The sequence below is a fragment of the Jaculus jaculus genome, chromosome 6 (assembly GCF_020740685.1).
Source record: "Jaculus jaculus isolate mJacJac1 chromosome 6, mJacJac1.mat.Y.cur, whole genome shotgun sequence".
NCBI lineage: Eukaryota > Metazoa > Chordata > Mammalia > Rodentia > Dipodidae > Jaculus > Jaculus jaculus.
The window spans coordinates 96,568,452-96,592,814 of NC_059107.1; the positions used below are offsets into that span (position 1 = coordinate 96,568,452).

Consider the following 24,363-nt stretch of genomic DNA (forward strand, 5'->3'; position numbering starts at 1 on the left):
GGTGGCACGTGTCTACAATCCCAGTACTGTGGCAGACCCTTTGGGACTCAGCTAGTCTAGCTGAATTGGTGAGCTCCAGCTTCAGTGAGAACCTATCTCAAAAAAAATTAAGGTGGAGCCAGGCGCATGCCTTTAATCCCAGTACTTGGGAGGCACAGGTAAGAGGATCATCATGAGTTGGAGGCCACCCTGAGACTACATAGCAAATTCCAGGTCAGCCTGCACTAGAGACCCTACCTTGAAAAAAACAAAATAAATAAATAAATACATACACACACATGGTAGAGAGTGGATTGAAGAAAGACACTTGGGCTGGAGAGATGGTTTAACAGTTAAGGTACTTGCCTGTGAAGCCTAAGAACCCAGGGTTGATTCCCCAGGATCCACACAAGCCAGATGCAAAAGGTGGAGCATGCATCTGGAGATCGTTTGCAGTGACTAGAGGCCCTGGCACACCCATTCCCTCTATTTGCTTCCCCTCACCTGTGCAAATAAATAAATGCCACCCTGAGACTAAATAGTGAATTCCAGGTCAGCCTGGGCTACAATGAGCCTCTACCTCAAAAAAAAAAAAAAGTAGAAGAAGAAGAAAGAATCTTGACTTTCTTTTTTTTTGGTTTTTCAAGGTAAGGTCTCACTCTAGCCCAGGCTGACCTGGAATCACTATGGAGTCTCAGGGTAGCCTCGAACTCACGGCGATCCTCCTACCTCTGCCTCCTGAGTGCTGGGATTAAAGGTGTGTATCACCATGCCTGGCGATGAACCTTGACTTTTTGACCTCTGGCCTCCACATACATACATGTGCATGTGCCCTAGTGCCTACACATTTATGTATGCATAGCACATATACAGGCAAAAAAATGACATTTTGGAAACTATTTGATGACATGAGAAAAACTACATTAAGTGAAAAACTGAGAAAACTATATATGCAATATTATTCCAATTTTTTTTTGTTGTTTTTTTGAGGTACAGTCTCACTCTGGCCCAGGCAGACCTGGATCTCACTCTGTAGTCCCAGGCTGTCCTTGAACTCATGGCAACCCTTCCATCTCTGCCTCCTGAGTGCTGGGATTAAAGGTGTGCGCCACCATGCCTGGATCCAAATTTTTTGTTTTAAACCAAGGGCTGGAAAGATGGCTTAGTGGTTAAGGCATTTGCCTGCAAAGCCAAAGAATCCAGGTTCAATTCCCCAATTCCCCAGGACCCACATAAGCCAGATGCACAAGGTGCCACATGTATCTGGAATTTGTTTGCAGTGGCTGGAGGCTCTCATGTGTCCATTCTCTCTCTCTCTCTCTCTCTCTCTCTCTCTCTCTCTCTCTCTCTCTCTCAAATAAATACTCAAAAATTAAATTGAAAAAATGTAATCAAGAAAAATGCCAGTATTTGGGCTGCAAGGCCACTGAAAAATCCTGCTGGAACTGAACTGATAACCTCCTCCATGTAGACCAGCTGACAGAAAGTTAGAAGCCATTCTGCATGCAATTCAATGGGAAAGAGAGAAATCACCAGTGAAGGTACTCAATAGTAGACTCTGCAAGCCTTACATTTTGCCAGCAAGGCCAAATGAGTCAACTGGTACAACAGCGGCACGTCTGTCATGGTGGAAATCAACTGCCCTCTAATTGGACTGGAGGCCTGCTCCATGGGAGGAAATATGTCCCTGATACTGAAAACCTAAAACAGGGGTAGTCATGAGCCCTAGGGGTGTAATGTCTGCTACTGCTGCTGCTGCTGCCTTGCTAAATGTATATACTATGCTCATCAAACTGTCCAGTAAGCACTTCTCTTAATGTTCATACTCTTATATTAATGCTACTCTCACTTTTGGTTGAGAACCTTCTCTCTTCAGATCACAGTGACCTTGGGATGACTCAGAAGGCATCATGGTGCTGGGAAGAAGTGACAGGAGTGCTCAGCACTGTAATATCTCTATCACACTTTCCAAGGCTCAGGGTCCATTGCGGAAGAGGTGGTGGAAAGAATGTAAGAGCCAAAAATTATTGCTGCTATAGTTTTTAAAGTTTTTATTTTAATAACTTCAAAAGACAAAATGACTATACCGGCCCCAGCCAGACTGCAAACATTAAAGGTGAGAATCAAAAAAAAAAAGAGCTAACCATATAAAAAGATGAAGAGGGCTGGAGAGATGGCTTAGTGGTTAGGCACTTGCCTGTGAAGCCTAAGGATCCCTGCTAAATAAATAAAAATAAACAAAAAAAAAAATCTTAAAGAAAAAGATGAAAAAATTACCATCAAAATGTTAATAATGGTTTTCTAGGGATAACTTTATTCTAGCATACTTTATTTTCTTTTTTGAACTGTTACTTTTCAAAGTTTCTATAATGATCACAGAGAACTTTTAAAATTTTTTGTTTTATGTTTATTTATTTGAAAGTGACAGAGAAAGAGGCAGAGAGAGAGAGAGAGGGAGGGAGAAAGAGAGAGAGAATGGGCATGCCAGGGCCTCCAGCCACTAGAAACAAACTCCAGACGCATGTGTCCCCTTGTGCATCTGGCTAACGTGGGTCCTGGGGAATTGAGCCTCGAACCGGGATCCTTAGGCTTCACAGGCAAGTGCTTAACCGCTAAGCCATCTCTCCAGCCCCACAGAGAACTTTTAATTAATCAAAATTACAATGTAATATAATAAGAAGAATGTTGATTTGTTTGACTAAAAATAATACAACTCTCAGTTAACAAAAAAAGGGAGGGCTGGGGAGATGGCTCAGCCATTAAAGGCATTTGCTTGCAAAGCCTGACAGCTTGGGTTCAATTCTCCAGTATTCATATAAAGCAAGATGCACAAAGTGGCGCCTATGTTTAAAGTTCATTTACAGTGGCAGGAGGTTCTGGCGTACTCATATTCACACACTCACTCTCTTTTTAAAATACATTTTATTTATTTGAGAGAGAGAGAATGGGCACCCCAGGGCCTCCAGCCACTGCAGACAAACTCCAAATGCATGTGCCCCCTTATGCATCTGGCTTACATGGGTCCTGCAGAGTTGAACCAGGATCCTTTGGCTTTGTAGGCAAATGCCTTAACCACTGAGCCATCTCTCCAGCCTTCTCTCTCTCTTTCTTTTTGTGTACTTTTTTCTCTGTTTCTCAAATAGAAATATATAAAAAATTAATTAAAAAAAAAAAAAAAGGGAGTCAGGCATGATGGCTCACTTCTTTAATCCCAACACAGAAAGCCTCTGAGATAGGATGATCACAATGTATTCAAGGTCAGACTGGGCTAGAGAGTGAGTTCTAGGTCAGCTGGGGCTAGTTTGAAACCCTGACTGAAAAAACAAAGCGACAAAGAAAATATGGGGGCTGGAGAGACAGTTGTTAGCAGTTAAGGCATTTGCCTACAAAGTCAAAGGATCCTGGTTCAATTCTCCAGGACTCACATAAGCTAGATGCACAAGGGTGCATGCATTTGGAATTTGTTTGCAGTGGCTAGAGGCCCTGGTGTGCCCATTCTCTCCTCTCTTTCTCTCTCTTTGCCTCTTTCTCTCTCTCAAATAAATAAGTAAAATAAATTTAAAAAGAGTAAAGGTTCTTATAGATAGATAGATAGATAGATAGACAGACAGACAGACAGACAGACAGACAGACAGAGACATAAATAGATGGGCTGGAGAGATGGCTTAGTGGTTAAGGCATTTGCCTTCAAAGCCAAAGGATCCAGTTCAACTCTTCAGAACTCACGTAAGCCAGGTGCACAAGGGGCTACATGTGTCTGGAGTTCGTTTGCAGTGGCTGGAGGCTCTGGCGTGCTCTCTTTCAAATAAATAAATAAATAAAATACATTGGGGCTGGATGGCTTAGCTGTTAAGACATTTGCCTGCAAAGCCAAAGGATCCCGGTTCAATTCTCCAGGACTCACGTAAGCCAGATGCACAAAGGGTGCGTGCATCTGGAATTCGTTTGAGTGGCTGGAGGCCCTGGTGCACCCATTCTCTCCCTCTCTCTCCCTTTTTCTCTCTCTCAAATAAATAAATAAAAATATTTTTAAAAAGTTGCAATGTGAATGAGATCTAATATATGTATGGGAAAAAAATCTGTACTTACCTAAAGCACTAAATAGTAAATTACAATGTCGTACAAAATTGCTCACTCTGTACTAAAATCAACTGGAAAATTAAATTCACAAAGGATCATAAAAAATGTCTAAAACTAGAGCCAGGTGTGGTGGCGCACACCTTTAATCCCAGGACTCGAGAGGCAGAGGTAGGAGGATCGCCCTGAGTTTGAGTCCACCCTGACAGTACATAGTGAATTCCAGGTCAGCCTGGGCTAGAATGAGACCCTACCTTGAAAAAAAAAGGTCTTTAATCCCAGCACCAGGGAGGCAGAGATAGGAGGATCACTACGAGTTCGAAGCCAATCTACAGAGTGAGTTCCAGATCAGCCTGAACTGGAGAGATGGCTCAGAGGTTAAAGATGCTTGCTTGCAAAGCCATTAATGATCTGGATTCACTTCCTTAGTACCCACCTAAAACCAGACATACAAAGTGACCCATGCACTGGAGTTGTTTGTAGTGGCAAGAGATTCTGGTATGCCCATTTTCTCTCCCTCTCTCTCAAAAAAAATATTTTTTTAAGTCTAAAATTATATACTACCAGTTCCATACAGAAAACAGACATGGTGCAAACTTAAACCTGTACCAACAGGTCAACCAAACAGTTCAAGGTAGTTCTTCCTGTGTTAACTTCCAGGACCTACTGACACATGTTCACATGTATGGATGCACATGTGTATGCATGTTCACATGTATGGATGCATGTGGAGGACAGGTTTGACCTCCAGTGTTTTATTCAATCACTCTCCACCTTATTACATGGTCTTTTACATAAACCTAGGGCTTGCCTATTCAATGAGTCTAGCAAGCTTGCCCCAGGGATCCCCATCTCTTCCTCCAGAGTGCTGGAATTACACGTGGGTTACCATGCTCTCCCAGCACTTAAGTAGGTGCTGGGGATCCAAACCCTGGTCCTTATAGCTTGTATGGCAAGCGCTTTATCCAATATCCTCCAAGCCCCAATCTCCCTGTCCCTCAACCCATTTATACCCTTCCACCATCAGTATTCTCCTTTGTACTTTCATATCACGTGTTCATTACCCTCCCTACCCCTCTCAAGGTTTTCCCCCTTTCTTAGGCCCCTTTCTAGTTTCCTGACCTATATACTCATGCCTACATAATTTACACACATATATGAAAATTAAAGGATAGGATCTTTATATGGGAGAAAATATGTGGAAACAATGTGGAGAGATGGCTTAGTGGTTAAGGCGCTTACCTGCGAAGCCAAAGGACCTCGATTGGATTCCCCAGGACCCCTGTAAGCCAGAAGCACAAGGTGGCATATGTGTATGGAGTCTGTCTGCAATGGCTGGAGGTCCTGGTGCACCCATTCTCTCTCTCTCTCTCTCTCTCTCTCAAGTGTGGCACTGTAACATATTAGCTTTCAAAGTAACTATAGGGATCACTTAGATCTTTAACACATTTACATGGGGTTAAAAATCATTCCGATAAAAAATCTATGTACCCCCCAGACATAAAATGGCCTGGATATCCATGACCTCACAGTGCCTGACACTACCTACACAAGACTATCATAACAGGAGGAAAAGATCATGACATCAAAATAAGAGAGACTGATTGAGAGGGGGAGGAGATATGATGGAGAATGGAGTTTCAAAGGGGAAAGTGGGAGGAGGGAGGGCATTCCCACGGGATATTTTTTTATAATCATGAAGTTGTTAATAATAAAAAAGATTGAAGAAAAAAAAGTTATATGTAAAAAGCCAGAGCAATATATTTCAATGGAGCGGTATGAAAAGTTCACAGATGTGGTTTCAGATTTACCCTATAGTTAACCTTTCTGAAATTATCATTTTTAAGATTTTGGTATTATATTCAAGGACTATTTACAACTATCTGAAAATAATCTTTTCTTTTTCTGAAGGAAATTTTATATATCCCTATTCCTTCATATACCAAAAGCAAAACAATATAACTTAATAAATTAAATGCAAAGGCAGATATGAGAAAACAGATTATTTTTTATTTTTGTTTGTTTGTTTTTCGAGGTAAGGTCTCACTCTAGCTCAAGCTGACCTGGAATTCACTATGTAGTCTCAAGGTGGCCTCGAACTCATGGCAATCCTCCTACCTCTGCTTCCTGAGTGCTGGGATTAAAGGCAGGCACCACCACGCCCAGTTCTATTTTTTATTTTTTCAAGGTAGGGTCACTCTAGCCCAGGCTGACCTGGAATTCACTCTGTATTCTCAGGCTGGCCTTGAACTCACAGTAATCCTCCTACTTCTGCCTCCACACCCAGCTTTTCTTTATTTCTTTAGTATTTTCAAAGCAGGGTCTCACTTTAGCTGAGGCTGACCTGGAATTCACTCTGTAGGCCCAGGCTGGCCTCAAACTCATAGTTATCCTCCTACCTCTGCTTCCTGAGCACGAGGACTAAACATGAGCACCACCATGCCTGGCAAAAACAGATGCTTTTTGTCAAAAGCAAATTTTTTTTGTTAAACCAGACATCAAAAAACTTAAAGCTCTTCCTTTTTATTTTTCTTCTAAAACTACAGATATACCTATATTTGTTAAAGTGTAATGAGTATATTATTATTTCAAAATAAATTAATAAATGTTAAATGTGTCTTTTTTATCTCAAACATGATAAATGTCAACAGATATAATTGAGATAAGCAAAAAAAATTCTTTAGAATCCTCAATAACTTTCTTTTAACATTGTACTTTGTGGGCTGGAGAGATGGCTTAAAGGTTAAAGCAATTGCCCACGAAGCCAAAGGACCCAGGTTAAATTCCCCAGAACCCATTTGTAAGCCAGATGCACATGGTGGCACATGTGTCTGGAGTTTGATTTCAGTGGCTGGACACCTAGAGTGCCAATTCTCTCTCTCATGTAAATAAATAAACTATTAAATATATTACTTATTTATTTACAAGAAGAGAGAAAGAGAATGAGTGCACCAGGCCCTTCAGCCATTGCAAATGAACTCCAAACATATGTGTCACTTTGTGCATTGGGCTTTATGTAGGTCTTGGGGAATCAAAGGCTTTGCAGCCATGTGCCTTTAAATGCTAAGCCATCTCTCCAGCCCAATTTTGTGTTTTTGAGATAGGGTCTCATTTTATAGCCCATACTGGTCTGAAACTTACTAATCAGCTTAGCTAGACTTAAACCCCCAGTGATGGTCTAGCTTCTACCTCCCAAGTGCTAGGATTACAGGTATGAGCTACCAGGCTCAGCTGTTGAGTCCTCAATTATTTGTTTATTTAGGAGAAAAGAAATGGAGAGAGACAGACAGACAGAGAATGGACATGCCAAGACCTCTTGCCACTACAAATGAACTCCAGACTCATGAGGTATTCTGTGCATCTGGCTTTATGTGGGTACTGGGAAATTGAATCCAGGTTGTCAGGCTTTCCAAGCAAGCATCTTTCAAGCCATCTTCCCGGCCCCTCAATAATTTTTTAAGGTAATAGAAAAAGACAGTTTATAAAGGAAGACAAAGGTACCACCTGGGAACAATAAATAAAGCCAAGTCCTTAATAATCTTTAAAAGTATAAAAGGCTGTGTACCGACACAAAAAGCTTGGAGACCCACTGGTCTAAGAAATACAAAAACAGGGCTGGAGAGATGGCTTAGCAGTTAAGTGCTTGCCTGTGAAGCCTAAGGACCCCGGTTCAAGGCTCGATTCTCTAGGACCCACATTAGCCAGATGCACAAGGGGGCGCATGTGTCTGGAGTTCATGTGCAGTGGCTGGAGGTCCTGGCGTGCCCTTCTCTTCTCTCTCTCTCTCTCTCTCTCTCTATCTGCCTTTCTCTGTCTGTCGCTCTCAAATAAATAAAAATAAACAAACAACAACAACAAAAAAGAAATACAAAAACACACCAGGTGTGGTGGCACACATGTTTAATCCCAGCATTCAGGAGGCAGAGGTAGGAGGATCACTGTGAATTTGAGGCCACCATAAGACTAGAGTGAATTCCAGGTTAGCCTGGGCTACACTGAGACCTTACCTCAAGAAACCAAAAAAAAAAAAAAAAAAAGAACAGAGTTGGGTGTAGTGGCACATGCCTTTAATTCCTGCACTCGGGAGGCAGAGGTAGGAGGATTGCCGTGGGTTCAAGGCCACCCTGAGACTACACAGTGGATTTCAGGTCAGCCTGGGCTACAGCAAGACTCTACCTCGAAAAACCAAAAAATAAAAATAAAAATAAAAGAAATACAAGAACAACAGAGTACCTAGATAGAACAGTCAAACAAAGTTGAAAATTACTTCTGGATTTCAGGCTCAGGCAAGAAGGAACAGGTTTCAAAGAAAGGAGCCAGCTAAGTAGACCAAATAGTTTTGCACCAAATGATGGAAAACACATGTGGGTGAGAATTAGGCTGAATCATAAGTTAGGCAACACACGGCCAAAGCTTAGAGCCTATCTGAAAACAGTTTTATGTAGGCAACTACTTGACTAGAAGTTTTTTTTTTTTTTGTTTTTAAGGCTCTTGAGAGTTTTGGAAGATTCAAGAAGCTATTTAGGGGGGAGGTATTACCATGGGATATTTTTTATAATTATGGAAAATGTTAATAAAAATTGTGAAAATAAAAAAAATTTAAAAAAGAAAGAAAAAAAAAGAAACTATTTAGAACTATCCCCAGAAAGATTAATAAAGCAAAAAAAAAAAAAAAAAAAACCCTAAAACTTGTTAAAATGACAACAGGAAAGCAAAAGTAGAAATAATAGAAAACATTGTACCTATCGTTGACTTGATTTGCTCTTTAGCTTTAATTTTTATCTTTTTAAGTATTTAAATATTTTTATTTATTAAAAGTATTTTATTTGTGCTTGTTTTGGCAGTACATATACTAAAAACTGGAATAATACAGAGAAGATAAACATGGCCTCTACACAAGTATGACATGCAAATTTGTAAAGCACTCCATATTTTTTTTTTTAAACTTTCCTTTCTTAATGGGAACTTTTATTTATTTATTGGTGACAGAGGGAGAGAGAGACAGAGTGAGGGAGTGAGAATGGGCACACCAGGGCCTCTAGCCATTGCAAACGAATTCCAGATGCATGTACCACCATGTGCATCTGGCTAATGTGGGACCTGGAGAATTGAACTTGGGTCCTTAGGCTCCGCAGGCAAGTGCCCTAACCACTAAGCCATATCTCTAGTTCAAGCACTCCATATTTGAAAATATTTTATTTAGTTATTTATTTGAGAGAGTGGGAGAGAAAAAGAATGGGGACACCAGGGCCTTTATCCACTGCAAATAAACTCCAGACGTATGCAACGCCTTGTGCATTTGGCTTGTGTGGGTAGTGGGGAATCAAACTCTCATCCTTAGCCTTCACAGACAAGTGTATTAATCACTAAACCATCCCTCTAGCCCCTAACTTTTACTTTTTGCAATGCTAAGGACTGAACTCGGGGTCTCAAGAATGTTAGTCTAGCTCTACCTTGAACTATACTCCTTGTCTGCTCAATGTGCATTTAGAAGTAGAAAAAATGTTGGAAACTAGCAAGATATTAATAAAAAATCATACGAAGCCAGGTGTGATGGCATATGCCATAACCCCAGCTCTTAGAAAGTAGAAGCAAGAGGATCATGAGTTCAATGCTAGACTGGACCACACAGTGAGATCCTGTCTCAAACAACAACAAAAACCATACAGTTAAAACTGTTTTGGTCAAGCATGGTGGGCACGTGCTTATAATACCAACACTTGGGAGCAGAGGTAGGAGGATCACAAGTTCAAGGGCAGGCTTGGCTATATAGCTAGTTCCAGGCCAGTTTAGACTAAATAGCAAGACCCTGCCTCAATAATTAACAAATCAAAATCTAAAATGTTTTTGCATTTGTATGTGTGTGATATGCATATGTGTATTTGTGGGGTATGCATGAATATGCATATGTGTGGAAACCAGAGGACAACTTTAGTTGTCCATCCTCAGGGATTCTACTTGTTTTCAGTTAAGGTTTCTCACTGGCCTGGGGTTTACCAATTAGGGTAGCCTGTGAGCTCCAGCCAGGATCTTTATGTCTGCCTCCCCAGAGCTGGGATTATAGGGGCACACCACCACACCTGGTACTTGTATGGGTACTAGGGATTGAACTGAGGTCTTCATGTCTACAAGGAGAGCACTTTACTGACTATCTCCACATCTGCTTACATTTTGTTTTGTTTTCTGCTCATTTTCAGATAAAGTATGATCTTTAAACAACAGCAATCAGCCTGGCGTGGTGACCTTTAATCCCAGCTCTTGGGAGACAGAGGTAGAGGAGGATTACCATGAGTTCAAGGCCATTTTGAGACTACATAGTGAATTCCAGGTCAGCCAGGACTGAAGCGAAACCCTACCTCGAAAAACAAAACAAAACAAACAAACAAACAAATAAGGGGTTGTAGAGATGGCTTAGCGGTTAAGTGCTTGTCTATGAAGCCTAAGGACCCCGGTTCAAGGCTCGATTTCCAGGACCCAGTTAGCCAGACGCACAAGGGGGCGCATGCATCCGGAGTTTGTTTACAGTGTCTGGAGGCCCTGGCATGCCCATTCTTTCTCTCTCTCTATCTGCCTCTTTCTCTGTCTGTTACTCTCAAATAAACAAATAAGTGAAAAAACAAACAAACCAAAAAACCCAAGCAATCAGCTCAAAGCACTGTTTTTTTGTTTATTTGCGACAATGTCTCATGTACTTCAGGCAGTCTTGGAATTTACAGTGTAGCATAGGATGACTTTGAACTTATGAGCCTCCTATTTCCACCTCTCAAGTGCTAGGGTTGCAGGTGTGTGCCACCATGCCTGAGTTTATGTGTGAGGAAGAACTTAGACTGCCTGCTTACATTCTAGATAAGCACTGTGCTACAGCCCCAGTAGTCCCCCCTCCCCTTTCTTGTTTGTTTTGGAGACAGTTTTGCCATATTGCCTAGGCTGGTCTTGAACTTAACAATCATTTTGTATCAGCTTCCCAAGTAGCTGGATGAGAGGTACGAACCACTATGCCAAGTTCAAAAAATTGATCTTAAAAAAAATTATATATATATATATTGGGGCTGGAGAGATGGCTCAGTGGTTAAAGGTGCTTGCTTGCAAAATCTGACAGCCAGGGTTCTTTACCCAGCATCCACGTGGAGCCAGATGCACATAGTGACATGTAACTTTGGAGTTCCATTTGCAGTGGCAAGAGGCCCTGGTGTGCTCATTCTCACCCCCCCTCACCACTCTCTCTCTCTGCTCACAAATGAATAATAAAGAAAATATATATTTTTTAAACTTGTGGGCTGGAGAGATTGCTCAGTGGTTAAGGCACCTGACTGTAAAGCCTAAGGACCTAGATTAGACCAGGGGCTGGAGGCCCTGGGCCAGCCATTCTCTCTGTCTGTCTCTCTTCTCTCTCTGCCTGCAAATAAATAAATAAAATATTTGAAACAATTTTAAAAACTTGTGTATGTGTATAATACGTGTTTGTGTGGGTTAGGAGTATGCATATACCATGGCTGGTATGTAGAAGTCAGAGGACAGCCTCAGGTGTGGTGGGCCTTGCCTTCCAATATCCACCTTGTTTAATTAAGGCAGGCTCTTTTCTTCATGGTATTTGCTAGGTTGGCTAGTCCATAAGCTTCTGGTCATTCTCTTGTCTCTGCCTTCCATCTTATTGTAGGGGTGCTGGGATTACAGATGTGTATTAGTGCATACAGTGTTGTGTGGGTTCTGGGATCTGAACTCAGGTCTTCATGCTTATGCTGCAAGCACTTTACCCACTGAGCCTTCTCCCCGACCCAGAAGAATCAAATTTAAATCTTTATGGGGTTTAGGCCAAAGACAACAAACATGAAGCTTTTTTTTTTTTTCTTTTTGAAGCAGGGTCTCATTCTAGACCAGGCTGATGTGGAACTCACTCAGTGGCTGCAGGCTGGCCTTGAACTCACAGTGATCCTCTTGCCTCAGCCTCCCAAGTGCCACCATACTCAGCTGCTTGTTTGTTTGTTTTTTTTTGTTTGTTTGTTTTAATTTTATTTATTTATTTGAGTGTGACAGAGAGAGAGAGAGAGAGAAAGAGATTGAATGGGCATGCCAGGGCTCCCGCCACTGCAAAGGAACTCCAGATGCGTGCGCCCCCTTGTGCATCTGGCTAACGTGGGTCCTGGGGAATTGAGCCTTGAACCGGGGTCCTTAGGCTTCATAGGCAAGCGCTTAACCACTAAGCCATTTCTCCAGCCCGCTTGTTTGTTTTTGACATAAGGTTTCACTATGTCACTCAGGCTGGCTTGGAACTCAATATGTAGGCCAGTCTGGCTTTGAACTCACAGGAATTGTCCTGCCTATGTTTTCTAAGTGCTGGGTTCCAGGGGTGAGCCATCATGCCCAGATAGACTTTACTATTAAGACCTCAGTATGAGTTTAATTCTGAATAGGAAAAAACTAGAACAGTTCACAATAAGCATGTGGTGTAGTGTAGAAGTGCTAGACAAAAATATCTAGTTTTTTTTTAAGCTTAGACAGAATTTATTAGATTAAGAGAAAGAAAGAAGAGAGATTATGAAGAGCTCCTACTCATGAGAAGGTAAGAGGGGGTAAAGCCCCCAAAAGATCTAATTTTGGAGGGCACAAATGTATCTGTGTGCATGTGTGTTCATATATATATGATTGTGCAAGCACTTTCCACCTATCTTTTGAAAGGATCTCCCACTGAACCCAGAGCTCACCAATTTAGCTAGTGTAACTAGTCAGTTTACCCTAGGGATCTGCTTATCTTGACCTCTCAAGTGCTGGGATTACAGACCATATCACCACATCTGACATTTATGTGGGTGCAAAGGATATGAACACAAGCCTTCATACTTGTACAACAAGAACTTTACCAAATGAACCATCACTCCAGCTTTTTTTTTTTTTAAATTTGTAAGGAGAGAGAGAGAGGGAAGGAGGGGGAGGGAGGGAGATGGAGAAAGAGGTAGTGAGTGTGTCAGGGCCTCCAGTCACTGCAAATGAACCTGATGCATGTCCCACTCCATGCATCTGGCTTTACATGGGTACTGAGGAATCAAACCCAGGGTTCAATTAGGGTTAGCAAGAAATGCCTTAACCACTGAACAATCCCTCCAGCCCCACAATTTGTTTGTAAAATCTGTGAAAAACAGCAATCTATCTGGCAGAATTCCAATATTCACTGAATAACATTCACTAGTTCTAAACAAGATTAGCAAAATAGTTTGAGGAAGACTTTAAAAACTAAGTTCATAGACTGGAGATGGCTTAGCGGTTAAGGCATTGCCTGAAAAGCCAAAGGATCCAGGTTCAACTCTGCGGAACCCATGTAAGCCAGATGCATAAGGTGGCACATGCAGCTGAAAGCCCTAGCCCGCCCATTTTTTCTCTCTCTTTGCCTCTATCTCCCAGTCTCTTAAATAAATTAAAAAAATATTTTTTTAAAAAGTTCATGAAAAAATGGTGCTATGGGATCCATGTTGATATTAGAAATATATTAAAATAAAGTCAATATTAAAACCAACTTAGTGTTATTCAAATTTGATGAAACTTTAATAAATGATACTAGCAAGAAACAGTATCAAATAAGTCATTTACAGCAATCACATGTTACAATAAATCTTGATTTTAGGAGAGCCAAGCATATTTTTAAAAGGATGGCTGCTGGTGGTGGTTTTAGGTGCTAGGGTTTCAACTCAGACCCTTGCATATGTCAAGTAATGTACTGTTTTACTGAGATATATTCCCAGCCCCTCCTTTTTCTTCTAAAAAAAAAAACAACAAAAAAAAAAAACAACTGTCCAGGCGTGGTGACACATGCCTTTAATCCCACATTTGGGAGGCAGAGGCAGGAGGATTGCTGTGAGTTCAAGGCCACCCTGAGACTACATAGTGAATTCCAGATCAGCTAGTGTGAGACCCTACTACCTCGAAAAACAAAACAAAACCTGGAAAAAAAATTTTTTTCCCTACTGCATCTTAACTCTTCATTTTCAAATAAAATTTGATGAATACAGTATATACACCTTCCCTTTTTACCTCAGAAAGCAGCATTCTACCTGATAAGATGATAGTACATAATTCCACTTAAAGAGGACAAGTTAGATTTTATGAGACAGACGATGGAAGAGCCATAACCACAGAGGCCCAAGCCTCTCACCAAGTAACTTTTTAAGCTAAACCTTGGCTTCCATTAGACTTTCATAAACTGGTTTTTATTAGGAAGAATTCAGTACTGAAAAAAAAAAACTCTTTGCAAAGTCTGTTTTCAAATTATGAGAACATTTGTTTAGGATTAAAATTGCCAAAAGATGAGAAAAAAACAAGTTATGAATTGGTAATGAGTCTGGTTTTAAACACAAGATTTCATAAGATTACCATACTAACTCACCTTTGGTTTAATTAGGAATCTTTCCTATATGTCAGCCTACAAGGTTTTAAGAATGAAATAAGGCCTAGAGAGATGGCTCAGCAATTACAGTACTTGTCTACAAAGGCTAACGACCCATGTTCAATTCTCTAGTATACACATAAAGCCAGATTTACAAAGTGGCACAAGCATTGGAGTTTGCAGCGGCTGGAGGCCCTGGTGTGCCCATTCTCTCTATATGTATCATTTTTCTCTTCTTTTCTCTCTCTTTTTCTCTGCTTGCAAATAAATAAAAATATTTTTTAAAGAATGTGATAAGTTTACCTATTCTTGAGTTAAAACAATCCTCAATCTTCTCCAAGAGAGATATACAACAATGTTTACTTTCAAAACTGAACTAAATTTTTTAATATTTTAAAATATATTTTTATTTACTTGAGAGAGAGAAGGGCAGAGAATGGACACACCAGGGCCTCCAGCCACTGCAAATGAACTTCAGATGCATGCACCACCTTGTGCACATGGCTTTACATGGGTCCTGGGGAATTGAATCTGGGGAATTGGGTCCTTTGGCTTTGCCGGCAAATGCCTTAACCACTAAGCCATTTCTCCAGCCCTTAACTGAATTTTGCTTCACTGTATTTAGTCGGTACATTATACAAAAGACAAAAGTTTCTAAACAAAATACTATGGTTTAACAGAAAAATAAAACCACCAAACATCTTTTCAAAACCAAGTGTCAACCAGGGAAATTCTGAAAAGAAAATTTCATGCTAAAATAGTTTTAAGATATGAAATGACTCTATTGCAAATATTTGTTATAATGGATTTGTGCTTTATTTTAGTTAAAAGTTATTTGCTTTCTTACTTTTTGCTTTCCATTCCCACTGATCAGTAGAATCATTTCTATTTCATTTTTGTTACGCTCTATTTTCTGCCTGGTTTTCAACAGTAAATTCCTGGATCTGAGCTTCTTGATGAGTGTTTAGACTAGAAAGGACCTTGAGGGGTCAGTAAGCCTACCCTTCTGCTTTCCAGGAGAATCCACAACTAACAACAGAAGAAAGATGACAAAGTATATTTTTCAAAATGCATATATTCCCTTACTAATAGTATCTGCTTTAATTAGCACAACCATTTCTATTTATAATTTGTCATTTTTAAAATGAAAGTAAAAATTAAAACCCAAAAGAGGAAGGTGCTTTAAAGATGTGTTTATCAACTAAAATTGCTCAAACATAAATTTAACTGTCAAGTCTAAAATTAACATGCAGGAAAGCTGTTGGCTGCCAATATAAAATCTTCAGTCCCTAGAGATGTCTTCTGGTTTGGAGCTCCATTTCTCCTCCAGAACACAGTCTGGCAAACATAATACAATGCCAACAAACTACAATGGCAGTTGAGTTTGTGCTTGTGTGTATGCATAGTTGGTGTAGGCTTATATTCCAAACAAAAAAAGGATAACAGTTCTAAATCAGAAATGTCAATAAGGAAGCTGCAAGATAACTCTTCTAATTTTTTTATTTATTTATTTTTAGTTTTTCAAGGTAGGGTCTCACTCTAGCTCAGGCTGACCTGGAATTCACTATGTAGTCTCAGGGGGGCCTTGAACTCATGGTGATCCTCCTACCTCTGCCTCCCAAGTGCTGGGATTAAAGGCGTGTGCCACCACACCCAGCTAATTCTTTGATTTCTAAGTTAAAATGTTCTGGGAATAAAGTTTCCTCCTAAAAGAGTTTCATCTAAATACAAAAGAAAAATGCCCCAATAACAGAGATCTGAGCTTCTTGATGACTAACTCTGTAGTCATTCCATAATTACAGAAGAGGAAGAAAAGCAAGCAGGGCCGGAAGTCCTAGAAATGGAGAAAAATCCAAATTTTGTGTTTTTAGGGCTGGAGAGATGGCTTAGTGGTTAAGATATATGCCTGTAAAGCCTAAGTACCCAGGTTGGATTCCCCAGGACCCACGTAAGCCAGATGCACAAGGTGACGCATGCGTCTGGAGTTCACTTGCAGTGGCTAGAGGCCCTGGTGTGCCCATTCTCTCTCTCAAATAATTTTTTTTTCATAAAGATGTGCAACACCACGCCCAGCTTAAATTGTTTTATTTTTATTTATTTTTTATATGATACAGAAAGAGGGAGAGAGAGAGAATGGGCATGCCAAGACCTCTAGCCACTACAAATGAACTCCAGACGCACATGCCCCCTTGTGCATCTGGCTTACGTGGGTCCTGGGGAATCCGAACTGGGGATCGTTAGGCTTCACAGGCAAATGCCTTAACTGCTAAACCATTTTACCAGCCACAAAATTTTGTTTTTAATTTTAAATTTATTTCTGAAGTACTTGGGACTGAATTTAGGACCTTGAATATAGCTCTATAACCGACCAGCTCTGTTTTTTGTTTGTTTGTTTGTTTGGTTTGGTTTGGTTTCAAGGTAGGGTCTCTTTCTAGCCCAGGCTGACCTGGAATTCACTCTGTAGTCTCAGGCTGGCTTCAAACTCATAGCAGTCCTCCTACCTTAAGTTTCTCAAGTGCTGGTATTAAAGGCATGTGCCACTACGCCTGGCCTAAGCCCTATTTTATTTTTTTTTATTTTTTTTTTATTTTTTGTTGTTTTTCAAGGTAAGGTCTTACTCTAGCCCAGCTAAGCCCTATTTTTCTTTTGCTGTTTTTCCTTCTTCCTCCCTCTCGCTTCTTTCTTTCTGAGACAGGGTCTCACTCTATGACTCTGGCTGTCCTGAACTCACTATGTACTCCAGGATAGCCTCAAGCTCACAGCAACCCACCTGCTTTAGCCTTGTTAGTGCTGGGATTACAGGTGTGAGCCACCATGCCTAGTTTCTGTTTTTAGTTTTTGAGACACTCACTCACCCAAGTTGGTCTTAGACATTTCTCCTGCTTCAGTTACCAAGTAGTTGGGATAGTAGACCTATATTATCATAATTTTTTTAAATGTGGGGAAGGAAGGGTAGAATACAGAAATTGTTGACTAAAATAGATACTATTTCCCAAGAAGACTCTAAAATGAATTGAATAGATTATAAACAATTAGCAAATTTGAACCTGGTATGGTTCAAATAATAATAATCCCAGCACTAGGGAGGCTGAGGAAGGAGGATCACCATGAGCTGGAGACCAGCCTGGGCTACAGAGTAAATTCTAAGTCAGCCTGGGCTTCAGTGAGACTCTGCCTCAACACACACACACACACAATCGGCAAGTTTGTAGCAGTCTATAAATGCTAGTATTAGACAATTAAAGCCAGGCATGGTGATATGCGTGCCTATAATCCTAGCATTCCAGAGGCTAAAATAAAAGGATTGTGAGTTGGAAGTTAGACTCGGCAACATAGTAAGACATTGTCTCAAAAGACAACACACACACACACACACACACACACACACACACACACAGAGAGAGAGAGAGAGAGAGAGAGAAAGAGAGAAAGAACACAGGTTATCAACTGAGCATGGTACCAACCACTTTAACCCACCTATAAACCTACCATTGAGGAGGGTGAGCAAGAAGGTTACTGCAAGTTTGAGACAGCCAGGGCAACATTGTAAATTCTAGGCCAGCCAGGGCTAAATAGCAAGAACATATCTAAAAACAAACAGAGAAAGAGGTACAGAGGACTGGAGAGATGGCTCAGTGGTTAAGATGCTTGCCTGTGAAGCCTAAGGACCCAGGTTCAATTCTCTAGGTCCCACATAAGCCAGATGCACATGGTGGTGCATGCATCAGGAGTTTGTTTGCTGTGGCTAGAGTTCCTGGCATGCCCATTCTCACTCTCTCTCTCTGTCTCTAATAAATAAATTAAAATAAAATATTTTTTTAAAAAAAGAGTTACAGAATGTAAAGAGAAGCCATGTTCCCCAAACCCCATCCGAGATGTTGTATTTCAAACTGAAAAAGAAACCCTAAAAACTGGCCACTAAGCTAAAGAGCCTGAAATAAATTTAAAAGTCCATTTAAAGAAGTGCTTTCCTGGGCTGGAAAGATGGCTTAGCGGTTAAGCGCTTGCCTGTGAAGCCTAAGGACCCCGGTTTGAGGCTCGGTTCCCCAGGTCCCACGTTAGCCAGATGCACAAGGGGGCGCACGCATCTGGAGTTCGTTTGCAGAGGCTGGAGGCCCTGGCGCGCCCATTCCCTCTCTCTCTCCCTCTATCTGTCTTTCTCTCTGTGTCTGTCGCTCTCAAATAAATAAATTAAAAATTAAAAAAAAAAAAGTGCTTTCCTGGGCATGGAGAGCTGGAAAGATGGTTCAGCCATTAAAAGTGCTTGCTTGCAAAGCCTGATGGCCCAGGTTTGATTCCCCAGTATCCACATAAAAGCCAAATGCCCAAAGTGGTGCATGCGTCTGGAGTTTGCAGTGGCAGGAGGCCCTGGCACATCCTCACTATCTCTCCATGCCTCTCTCTTTCTGTCTCAAATATATATATTTTTTTTGAAAGAAGAAAAAAAGGGCTGGAGAGATTGCTTAGCAGTTAGGCACTTGCCTGCAAGGCCAAAGGACCCAGGTTCGATTTCCCAGGATCCACATAAGCTAGATGCACAAAGGCGCATGCATCTGGAGTTTCTTTGCAATGGCTACAGGCCCTGGTACAACCATTCTCTTTCTCTGTCTTTCTTCTCTGCCTCTGTCTCTTTCTCTCTCTCTCTCTCTGCTTGCAAATAAATAAATTTAAAACACGGAAACAAAAAATGTTTGAAAACACTATTATGAAACCTACTTCTTTGTATGCTAATAAAAAATAAATTAAAGGGCAGGAGACATGGCTTAGCAGTTAAGGCATTTGCCTGTGAAGCCTAAGAACCCAGTTTCGATTCCCCAGTAACCATGTAAGCCAGATGCACAGGTGGCTCATGTGTCTGGAGTTCATCTGCAGTAGCTACAGACGCTGGCATATCCATTCTCTCTCTCCCCCCCCTGAGTCCTCCCCCCTCTCAAACAAATAAATAAATAATATTTTTTAAACTTTACAAATATTTATATAAAAATAAATTAATTGGGCTGGAGAGACGGCTTAGCGGTTAAGGTGTTTGCCTGCAAAGCCAAAGGATTCCAGTTCAATTTTCTAGGACCCATGTAAGCCAGATGCACAAGGGGGCATAGATATGGAGTTTGTTTGCAGTGGCTGGAAGCCCTACCATGCCTATTCTCTCTCTCTCTGCCTCTTTCTCACTCTCAAATAAATAAATAAAATATATTTTTAAAAATTAATTAATTAATTAAAAAAGAAGAGCTGAAAGCAGTTGATTTTTTTATTTTAAAAAATATTTTATTCATTTATTTCAGAGAGAGAGAGAAAAAAAACAAAACAAAACAGGCAGATAGAATGGGCATGCAAGGACCTGTAGCTACTGCAAATGAACTCCAGACACATGAGCCACTTTGTGCATCTAGTTTATATGGGTACAAGGGAACTGAACCTGGGTCCTTAGACTTTGCAGGCAAATGCCTTAACTTCTAAGCCATCTCTCCAGTCCAAGAAGTTGATTTATTTACCCAGAAAGAAGTGTCTAAGTGAGGCATAAATGCCATCAGATATTTGGTCTACCATGTTCATAAGTAATTAGTTTTATTTTGTGGCTTCAGATGACAGACTTAAAGAGCTTCAGCACCACATAAAGAATGTCCTAAAAGTTGAGCCACAATAATGGAGCAGGGTATCTGTAAGTGGGAACCTTTTACTTTCAGAACCCAGAAGTTAAAATATCATCATCCATCAAAGAATTCCAATATGATGTATTTTTACCTATAAATACAGTGGATCAAAGAAGCCTATTTAGAAGGCAACATTTAAAAATGAGTACATGTCAAAGACACTTAAAAATTGTTTCTTTGACATGTTTTTAAATGTGACAGAAGGGGCTGGAGAGATGGCTTAGCAGGTAAGGCACTTGCCTGTGATGCCTAAGAATCCGGGTTCAACTCCCCAGAACCCATGTAAGCCAGATACACAAGGTGACACATGCACCCAAGTTCATACATGCACACAAGGTGGTGCACATGTCTGGAGTTTGACTGCAGTGGCTAGAGGCCCTGGTGCGCCAATTCTCTCTCTCTCTCTTTCATAAAAATAAAAAAAATAGAGCTGGAGAGATAGCTTAGCGGTTAAGCACTTGCCTGTGAAGCCTAAGGACCCTGGTTCAAGGCTCGATTCCCCAGGACCCACATTAGCCAGATGCCCAAGGGGGCACATGCATCTGGAGTTCGTTTGCAGTGGATGGAGGCCCTGGCGTGCCCATTCTCTCTCTCTCTGCCTCTTTCTCTGTCACTTTCAAATAAATAAATAAACATAAAAGAAAAAAATAAAAAACAAACAAATAAATGTGACAGAAGACTTTTTAATGAACTCCAAAATCACAGAAACATTTTCAGAAAAAAATCAACATCAAAAGCAATGGACATTTTTCCATTTTAATGAATGCCTCATTTGTTTTTCTCAAAAGAAACAAAATCTGTACCTTCCCTACCTTTATCAAGGAATAGGGTGCCATTGTATACTAGTCTGTCCCAAGAGTTGCCTCCATGAAGCCCTTGACAGTACCATTTGCTCCACCTAAAATTCCCTCCTAGGGGAAAAGGCCCCTCCTGTCACACATGGACAGAAGCGAATACTGACTCCCTCCCACTACAGGTTAGGAAAAGCTCAGTCTTATGTACTAAAACAGTAACTTCTAAGAACTTCAAAGCACCTGTGTTCAGCCAACCCAGGCACTTTACACAAAGTGAAGTAACAGTTTTAAGAGTTGGTTGATAAAACAACTTTCACTTCAGGTTAGGAGTGAGTAAAGGAAAAGAACAAGATACAGTACCAGTAGATATTAACACTGTAGCCATGGTAAGCAGTGAAACTGCCACAGAGTTCATGCAGTGCTGGGGTTTGAACCCAAGGCTTAATCCATGCTTAATGCAAGCACTCTACCAACTGAGCTACACTAGTGAGATGGGGGAAAAAAATCTTACATTTAAGAGTGCTCAAATTTAAAGTTATCACATATTTTACACTGGAGACCAAAACAAGGTACTCTGTTCTAGCATTTTGGGGGACTGGGGGCTGCCTGGCAAACTGGGCAGATGTTTTGAATGGCCAATAGCAAATGCTCTTAGTTGGAACACAATTTAATAGTTAACACTAAAGGGTCAGTAATTAATTGGTCTCAATGTGCTACTACTAGGGACAACTAGCAAGGAGGAAAAGCTTCAACCATTTGCTGAAAACCAAAGATTAACACAAAACCATATACTACATTTTCTTTTCATACATTAGCTTTTACTCAATTCTCAAAAGTAAAAGAGGCTGAGGTATAACTCACTAGTAGATGCTTGCCTGGCATGCACAAGGCCCTGGGTTCAGGCTTCAGCACCCCTCAAAAAAGAGAGAGGAAGAGAGAAAAGAGGGAGAAGAGAGGGAAGAAGGGGAGGGAAGGGAAGAAAGAGAGTAAGGGGGAAATGGAGAGAGAAATAAATGTAAAAGATAATCTATGTAACAGCAAAAAGTTATTGATTGACTATGTTAGTCTAACTCATTAAATGATACACAACTATTAAACAATGGGCAAGGCCTGTCCCTTCTCTGTATAGAATTAAGAACAAACTGGTAAGACTACTTAGCATAGCTGCCAAACTTTTCTTTAGCTTCTTTTCTTACAGACATGTTAGATTTCGCAATAGCCTCCACTTACTTTACATCCTCCATGTTTAAATACAAAGTGTGTTTGATTTCCTCAGCCCTTGCCCTATGATATTATGACATATCTTTAGTTTCTGAGCTGAAACACAAAGCAAACAACTTTAAAAAATGTTCATTTTCCTGAACCATGACTCTATTTTATTTGCAACATTAAAATACATACATATGAGGCCTTGGAATGTAGCTCAGCTAGTACAGTATTTGCCCAGCATGCATAAAGCCCTGGTAATCCCAGCACTATATAAATTAGGCTGATGGCACATGCCTGTAATCCCAGCATTTAAGAGGTGGAGGCAGGACGATCAGGAGTTCAAGTCACCCTCAGCTATGTAAGTTCGATGTAAGCCTTGGGCTGCATGCGACTGTGTCTCAAAAAAATATACATGAATGCACATATACATATGTAATAAATTATCCATTTCATAATTCGTGAAGATTGAAGTCATATTTAAAATAAACTTTACTTTAGTATTTAGTAACCATGCTTTCTATAGGAATTACACTACTGCAAGTTTTTAAACAACATAGAAAACAAGTAAATTGCTGAAAAAAATTGCACACCTCCACAAGCCTACACTTTATCTGACAGGACCCTCAGATATTAAAACATCCTATGTTAAATAGAAAACAAACTTAGTTAGGTATCTGGGTAGGAGGCGCCCTGGGTCGTAAACACCCCAGTGAGAGAACATAACAAGCAATTCAGAACAACATATAAGTCCCTATGGGGCTCAAGTCCCAAGCCCACATGTTTTGGAAGAGATGAAATTTGGAAAAGGGAATCCAGGCAGAGAGAAAATCAGAGAAGTGATGACTGTTCTGTTTTTCTTCTTGTCAGTCCCTATCCGGGCATTCTGACAGGCTAGTTACCAGTCTGGGTGCCATATCGAACAGAAGCCCTAAGCCAATATCCCAGACTCCTTCCCATACCTAGGTTAAAGACCTGTATATACCAGCCGTCTCCTTTCCACATACCTTCCTTACCCTCTACACTCCCAGACCACTACCATAGCGATGCTTTCTGGAGACCCAACCTACCCATACTGTCTTCCTAAACTCATTCACTTCCTTTCTCCAAATCCATACTTATTCTCCGATATCATGTCTCTAATAGTTCTTCAATCGAAATGGCATGACCCTCATCTCCGATGTTCTACGTTCTTTACGACTAAAAAATAAAAATACACATGTCTTCACCTGACCAAGACCCTTTTTTTCACCTATTCCTGCCGCCAGCCTATATTGCCCGTGCCTTTTGCAATGCCAAGCCCCTAACCCCACTCTGGGAAGTCCTGAGTCTTCAACCTAGTTTAGGAGTCCTCCTCTTTCTCCTATTCCAAGATCCTTCCATTAGGCTCCACTAGACAACCCTTCTCTCCGGATTCTCCTTCCCCATGCCACGCCTTGTGCCCCCCGGGGCTACTTACCCCAAGTTCTCCCCGCACTTCAGTCCTCCAGCCCCGCCTTCCCCCAAAAGGAAGGAGGCGGGAGGAGGGCAGAGGGCGGCACTCCGCAGATCAAAGCGCTCTCCCATTGGTGCCCAAGGCCGCCAATTGGGACCTCCTTCTTTCTTATTGGTCTGTTGTAGTCTCTGCCCCACCCTCTTCCTCAGACAGGGCCCGGCCACCGCCTCAGCGCCCCCGTACAACACAGACTGGGAGGGGAGACCCCAGCCCAGGAAGTTGGGACTGGGCTGAGTTGAAGGGGAGACTCCTGTCAGATCATGGACTAGCTGATGTTAACAGAACTCACCCGCCGGTAGCTCCGTCGCCTCCCGCCCGCCCGCGCTGGATCCCACAATCTGTCTCCTGCTCCTCCTTTCCCCCCTCAGCGGAGCAGATACTTTCCTCCCGTCCGGCCAGGCACGTTCACCTCTCGCGAGAAGCAAGTGAAGGCGGGGGAAGGGCGAGATTCGTGGGGGCCGTGTTGGAAAGGGGCCGAGGGGCGGGGCTTGCTGTGCGCGTGGCCTGAGTGGCAGCCTGAGCGGGCGCTGTACACACGAGCTGCACGTGTTCGGCTGCGGAATCTGGGGATGCGAGCGGAGCGCAAAAGGAAAAGCAAAGGGAATCGTTACTGTGCTTGTGAGGATTCCAGAGGTGAATCCGTTTTCCAGGGAATGGTTATCTTAAGGAGCACACTCTAGAAAAACAAGTCGATAGCCCAGGGAAAAAGTGTTAAAGGGTCTTGAGCTAGGCAAGTAAGTTAAACAAGAGGTTGCAGAGTTCCAAACAGGTGGCTAGTTGTGTTTT

At 41.4% G+C, this 24,363-nt stretch overlaps 1 protein-coding gene and 1 non-coding gene across 5 annotated transcripts in view; one reads left to right on the plus strand and one right to left on the minus strand.

Annotated features, from left to right (window-relative positions):
* The window catches only part of LOC101605273 (cyclic AMP-dependent transcription factor ATF-7), a 142,329-nt gene extending 118,343 nt beyond the window's left edge, over positions 1-23,986 (minus strand). Inside the window, exon 1 of one of the 4 annotated variants that reach the window (XM_045152766.1) lies at positions 23,542-23,788. The gene's annotated coding sequence lies outside the window, so the exon portion shown is untranslated. Of the gene's footprint in view, positions 1-23,541; positions 23,790-23,866 lie in introns of those variants that run through there. The other 3 variants (XM_045152765.1, XM_004649906.2, XM_004649907.2) reach the window with 3 other exon arrangements.
* Positions 8,885-8,992, plus strand: LOC123461858. Its single transcript, XR_006637922.1, has one exon. It is a non-coding gene; the product is annotated as a U6 spliceosomal RNA (small nuclear RNA).
* Positions 23,987-24,363: the final 377 nt, after the last annotated feature.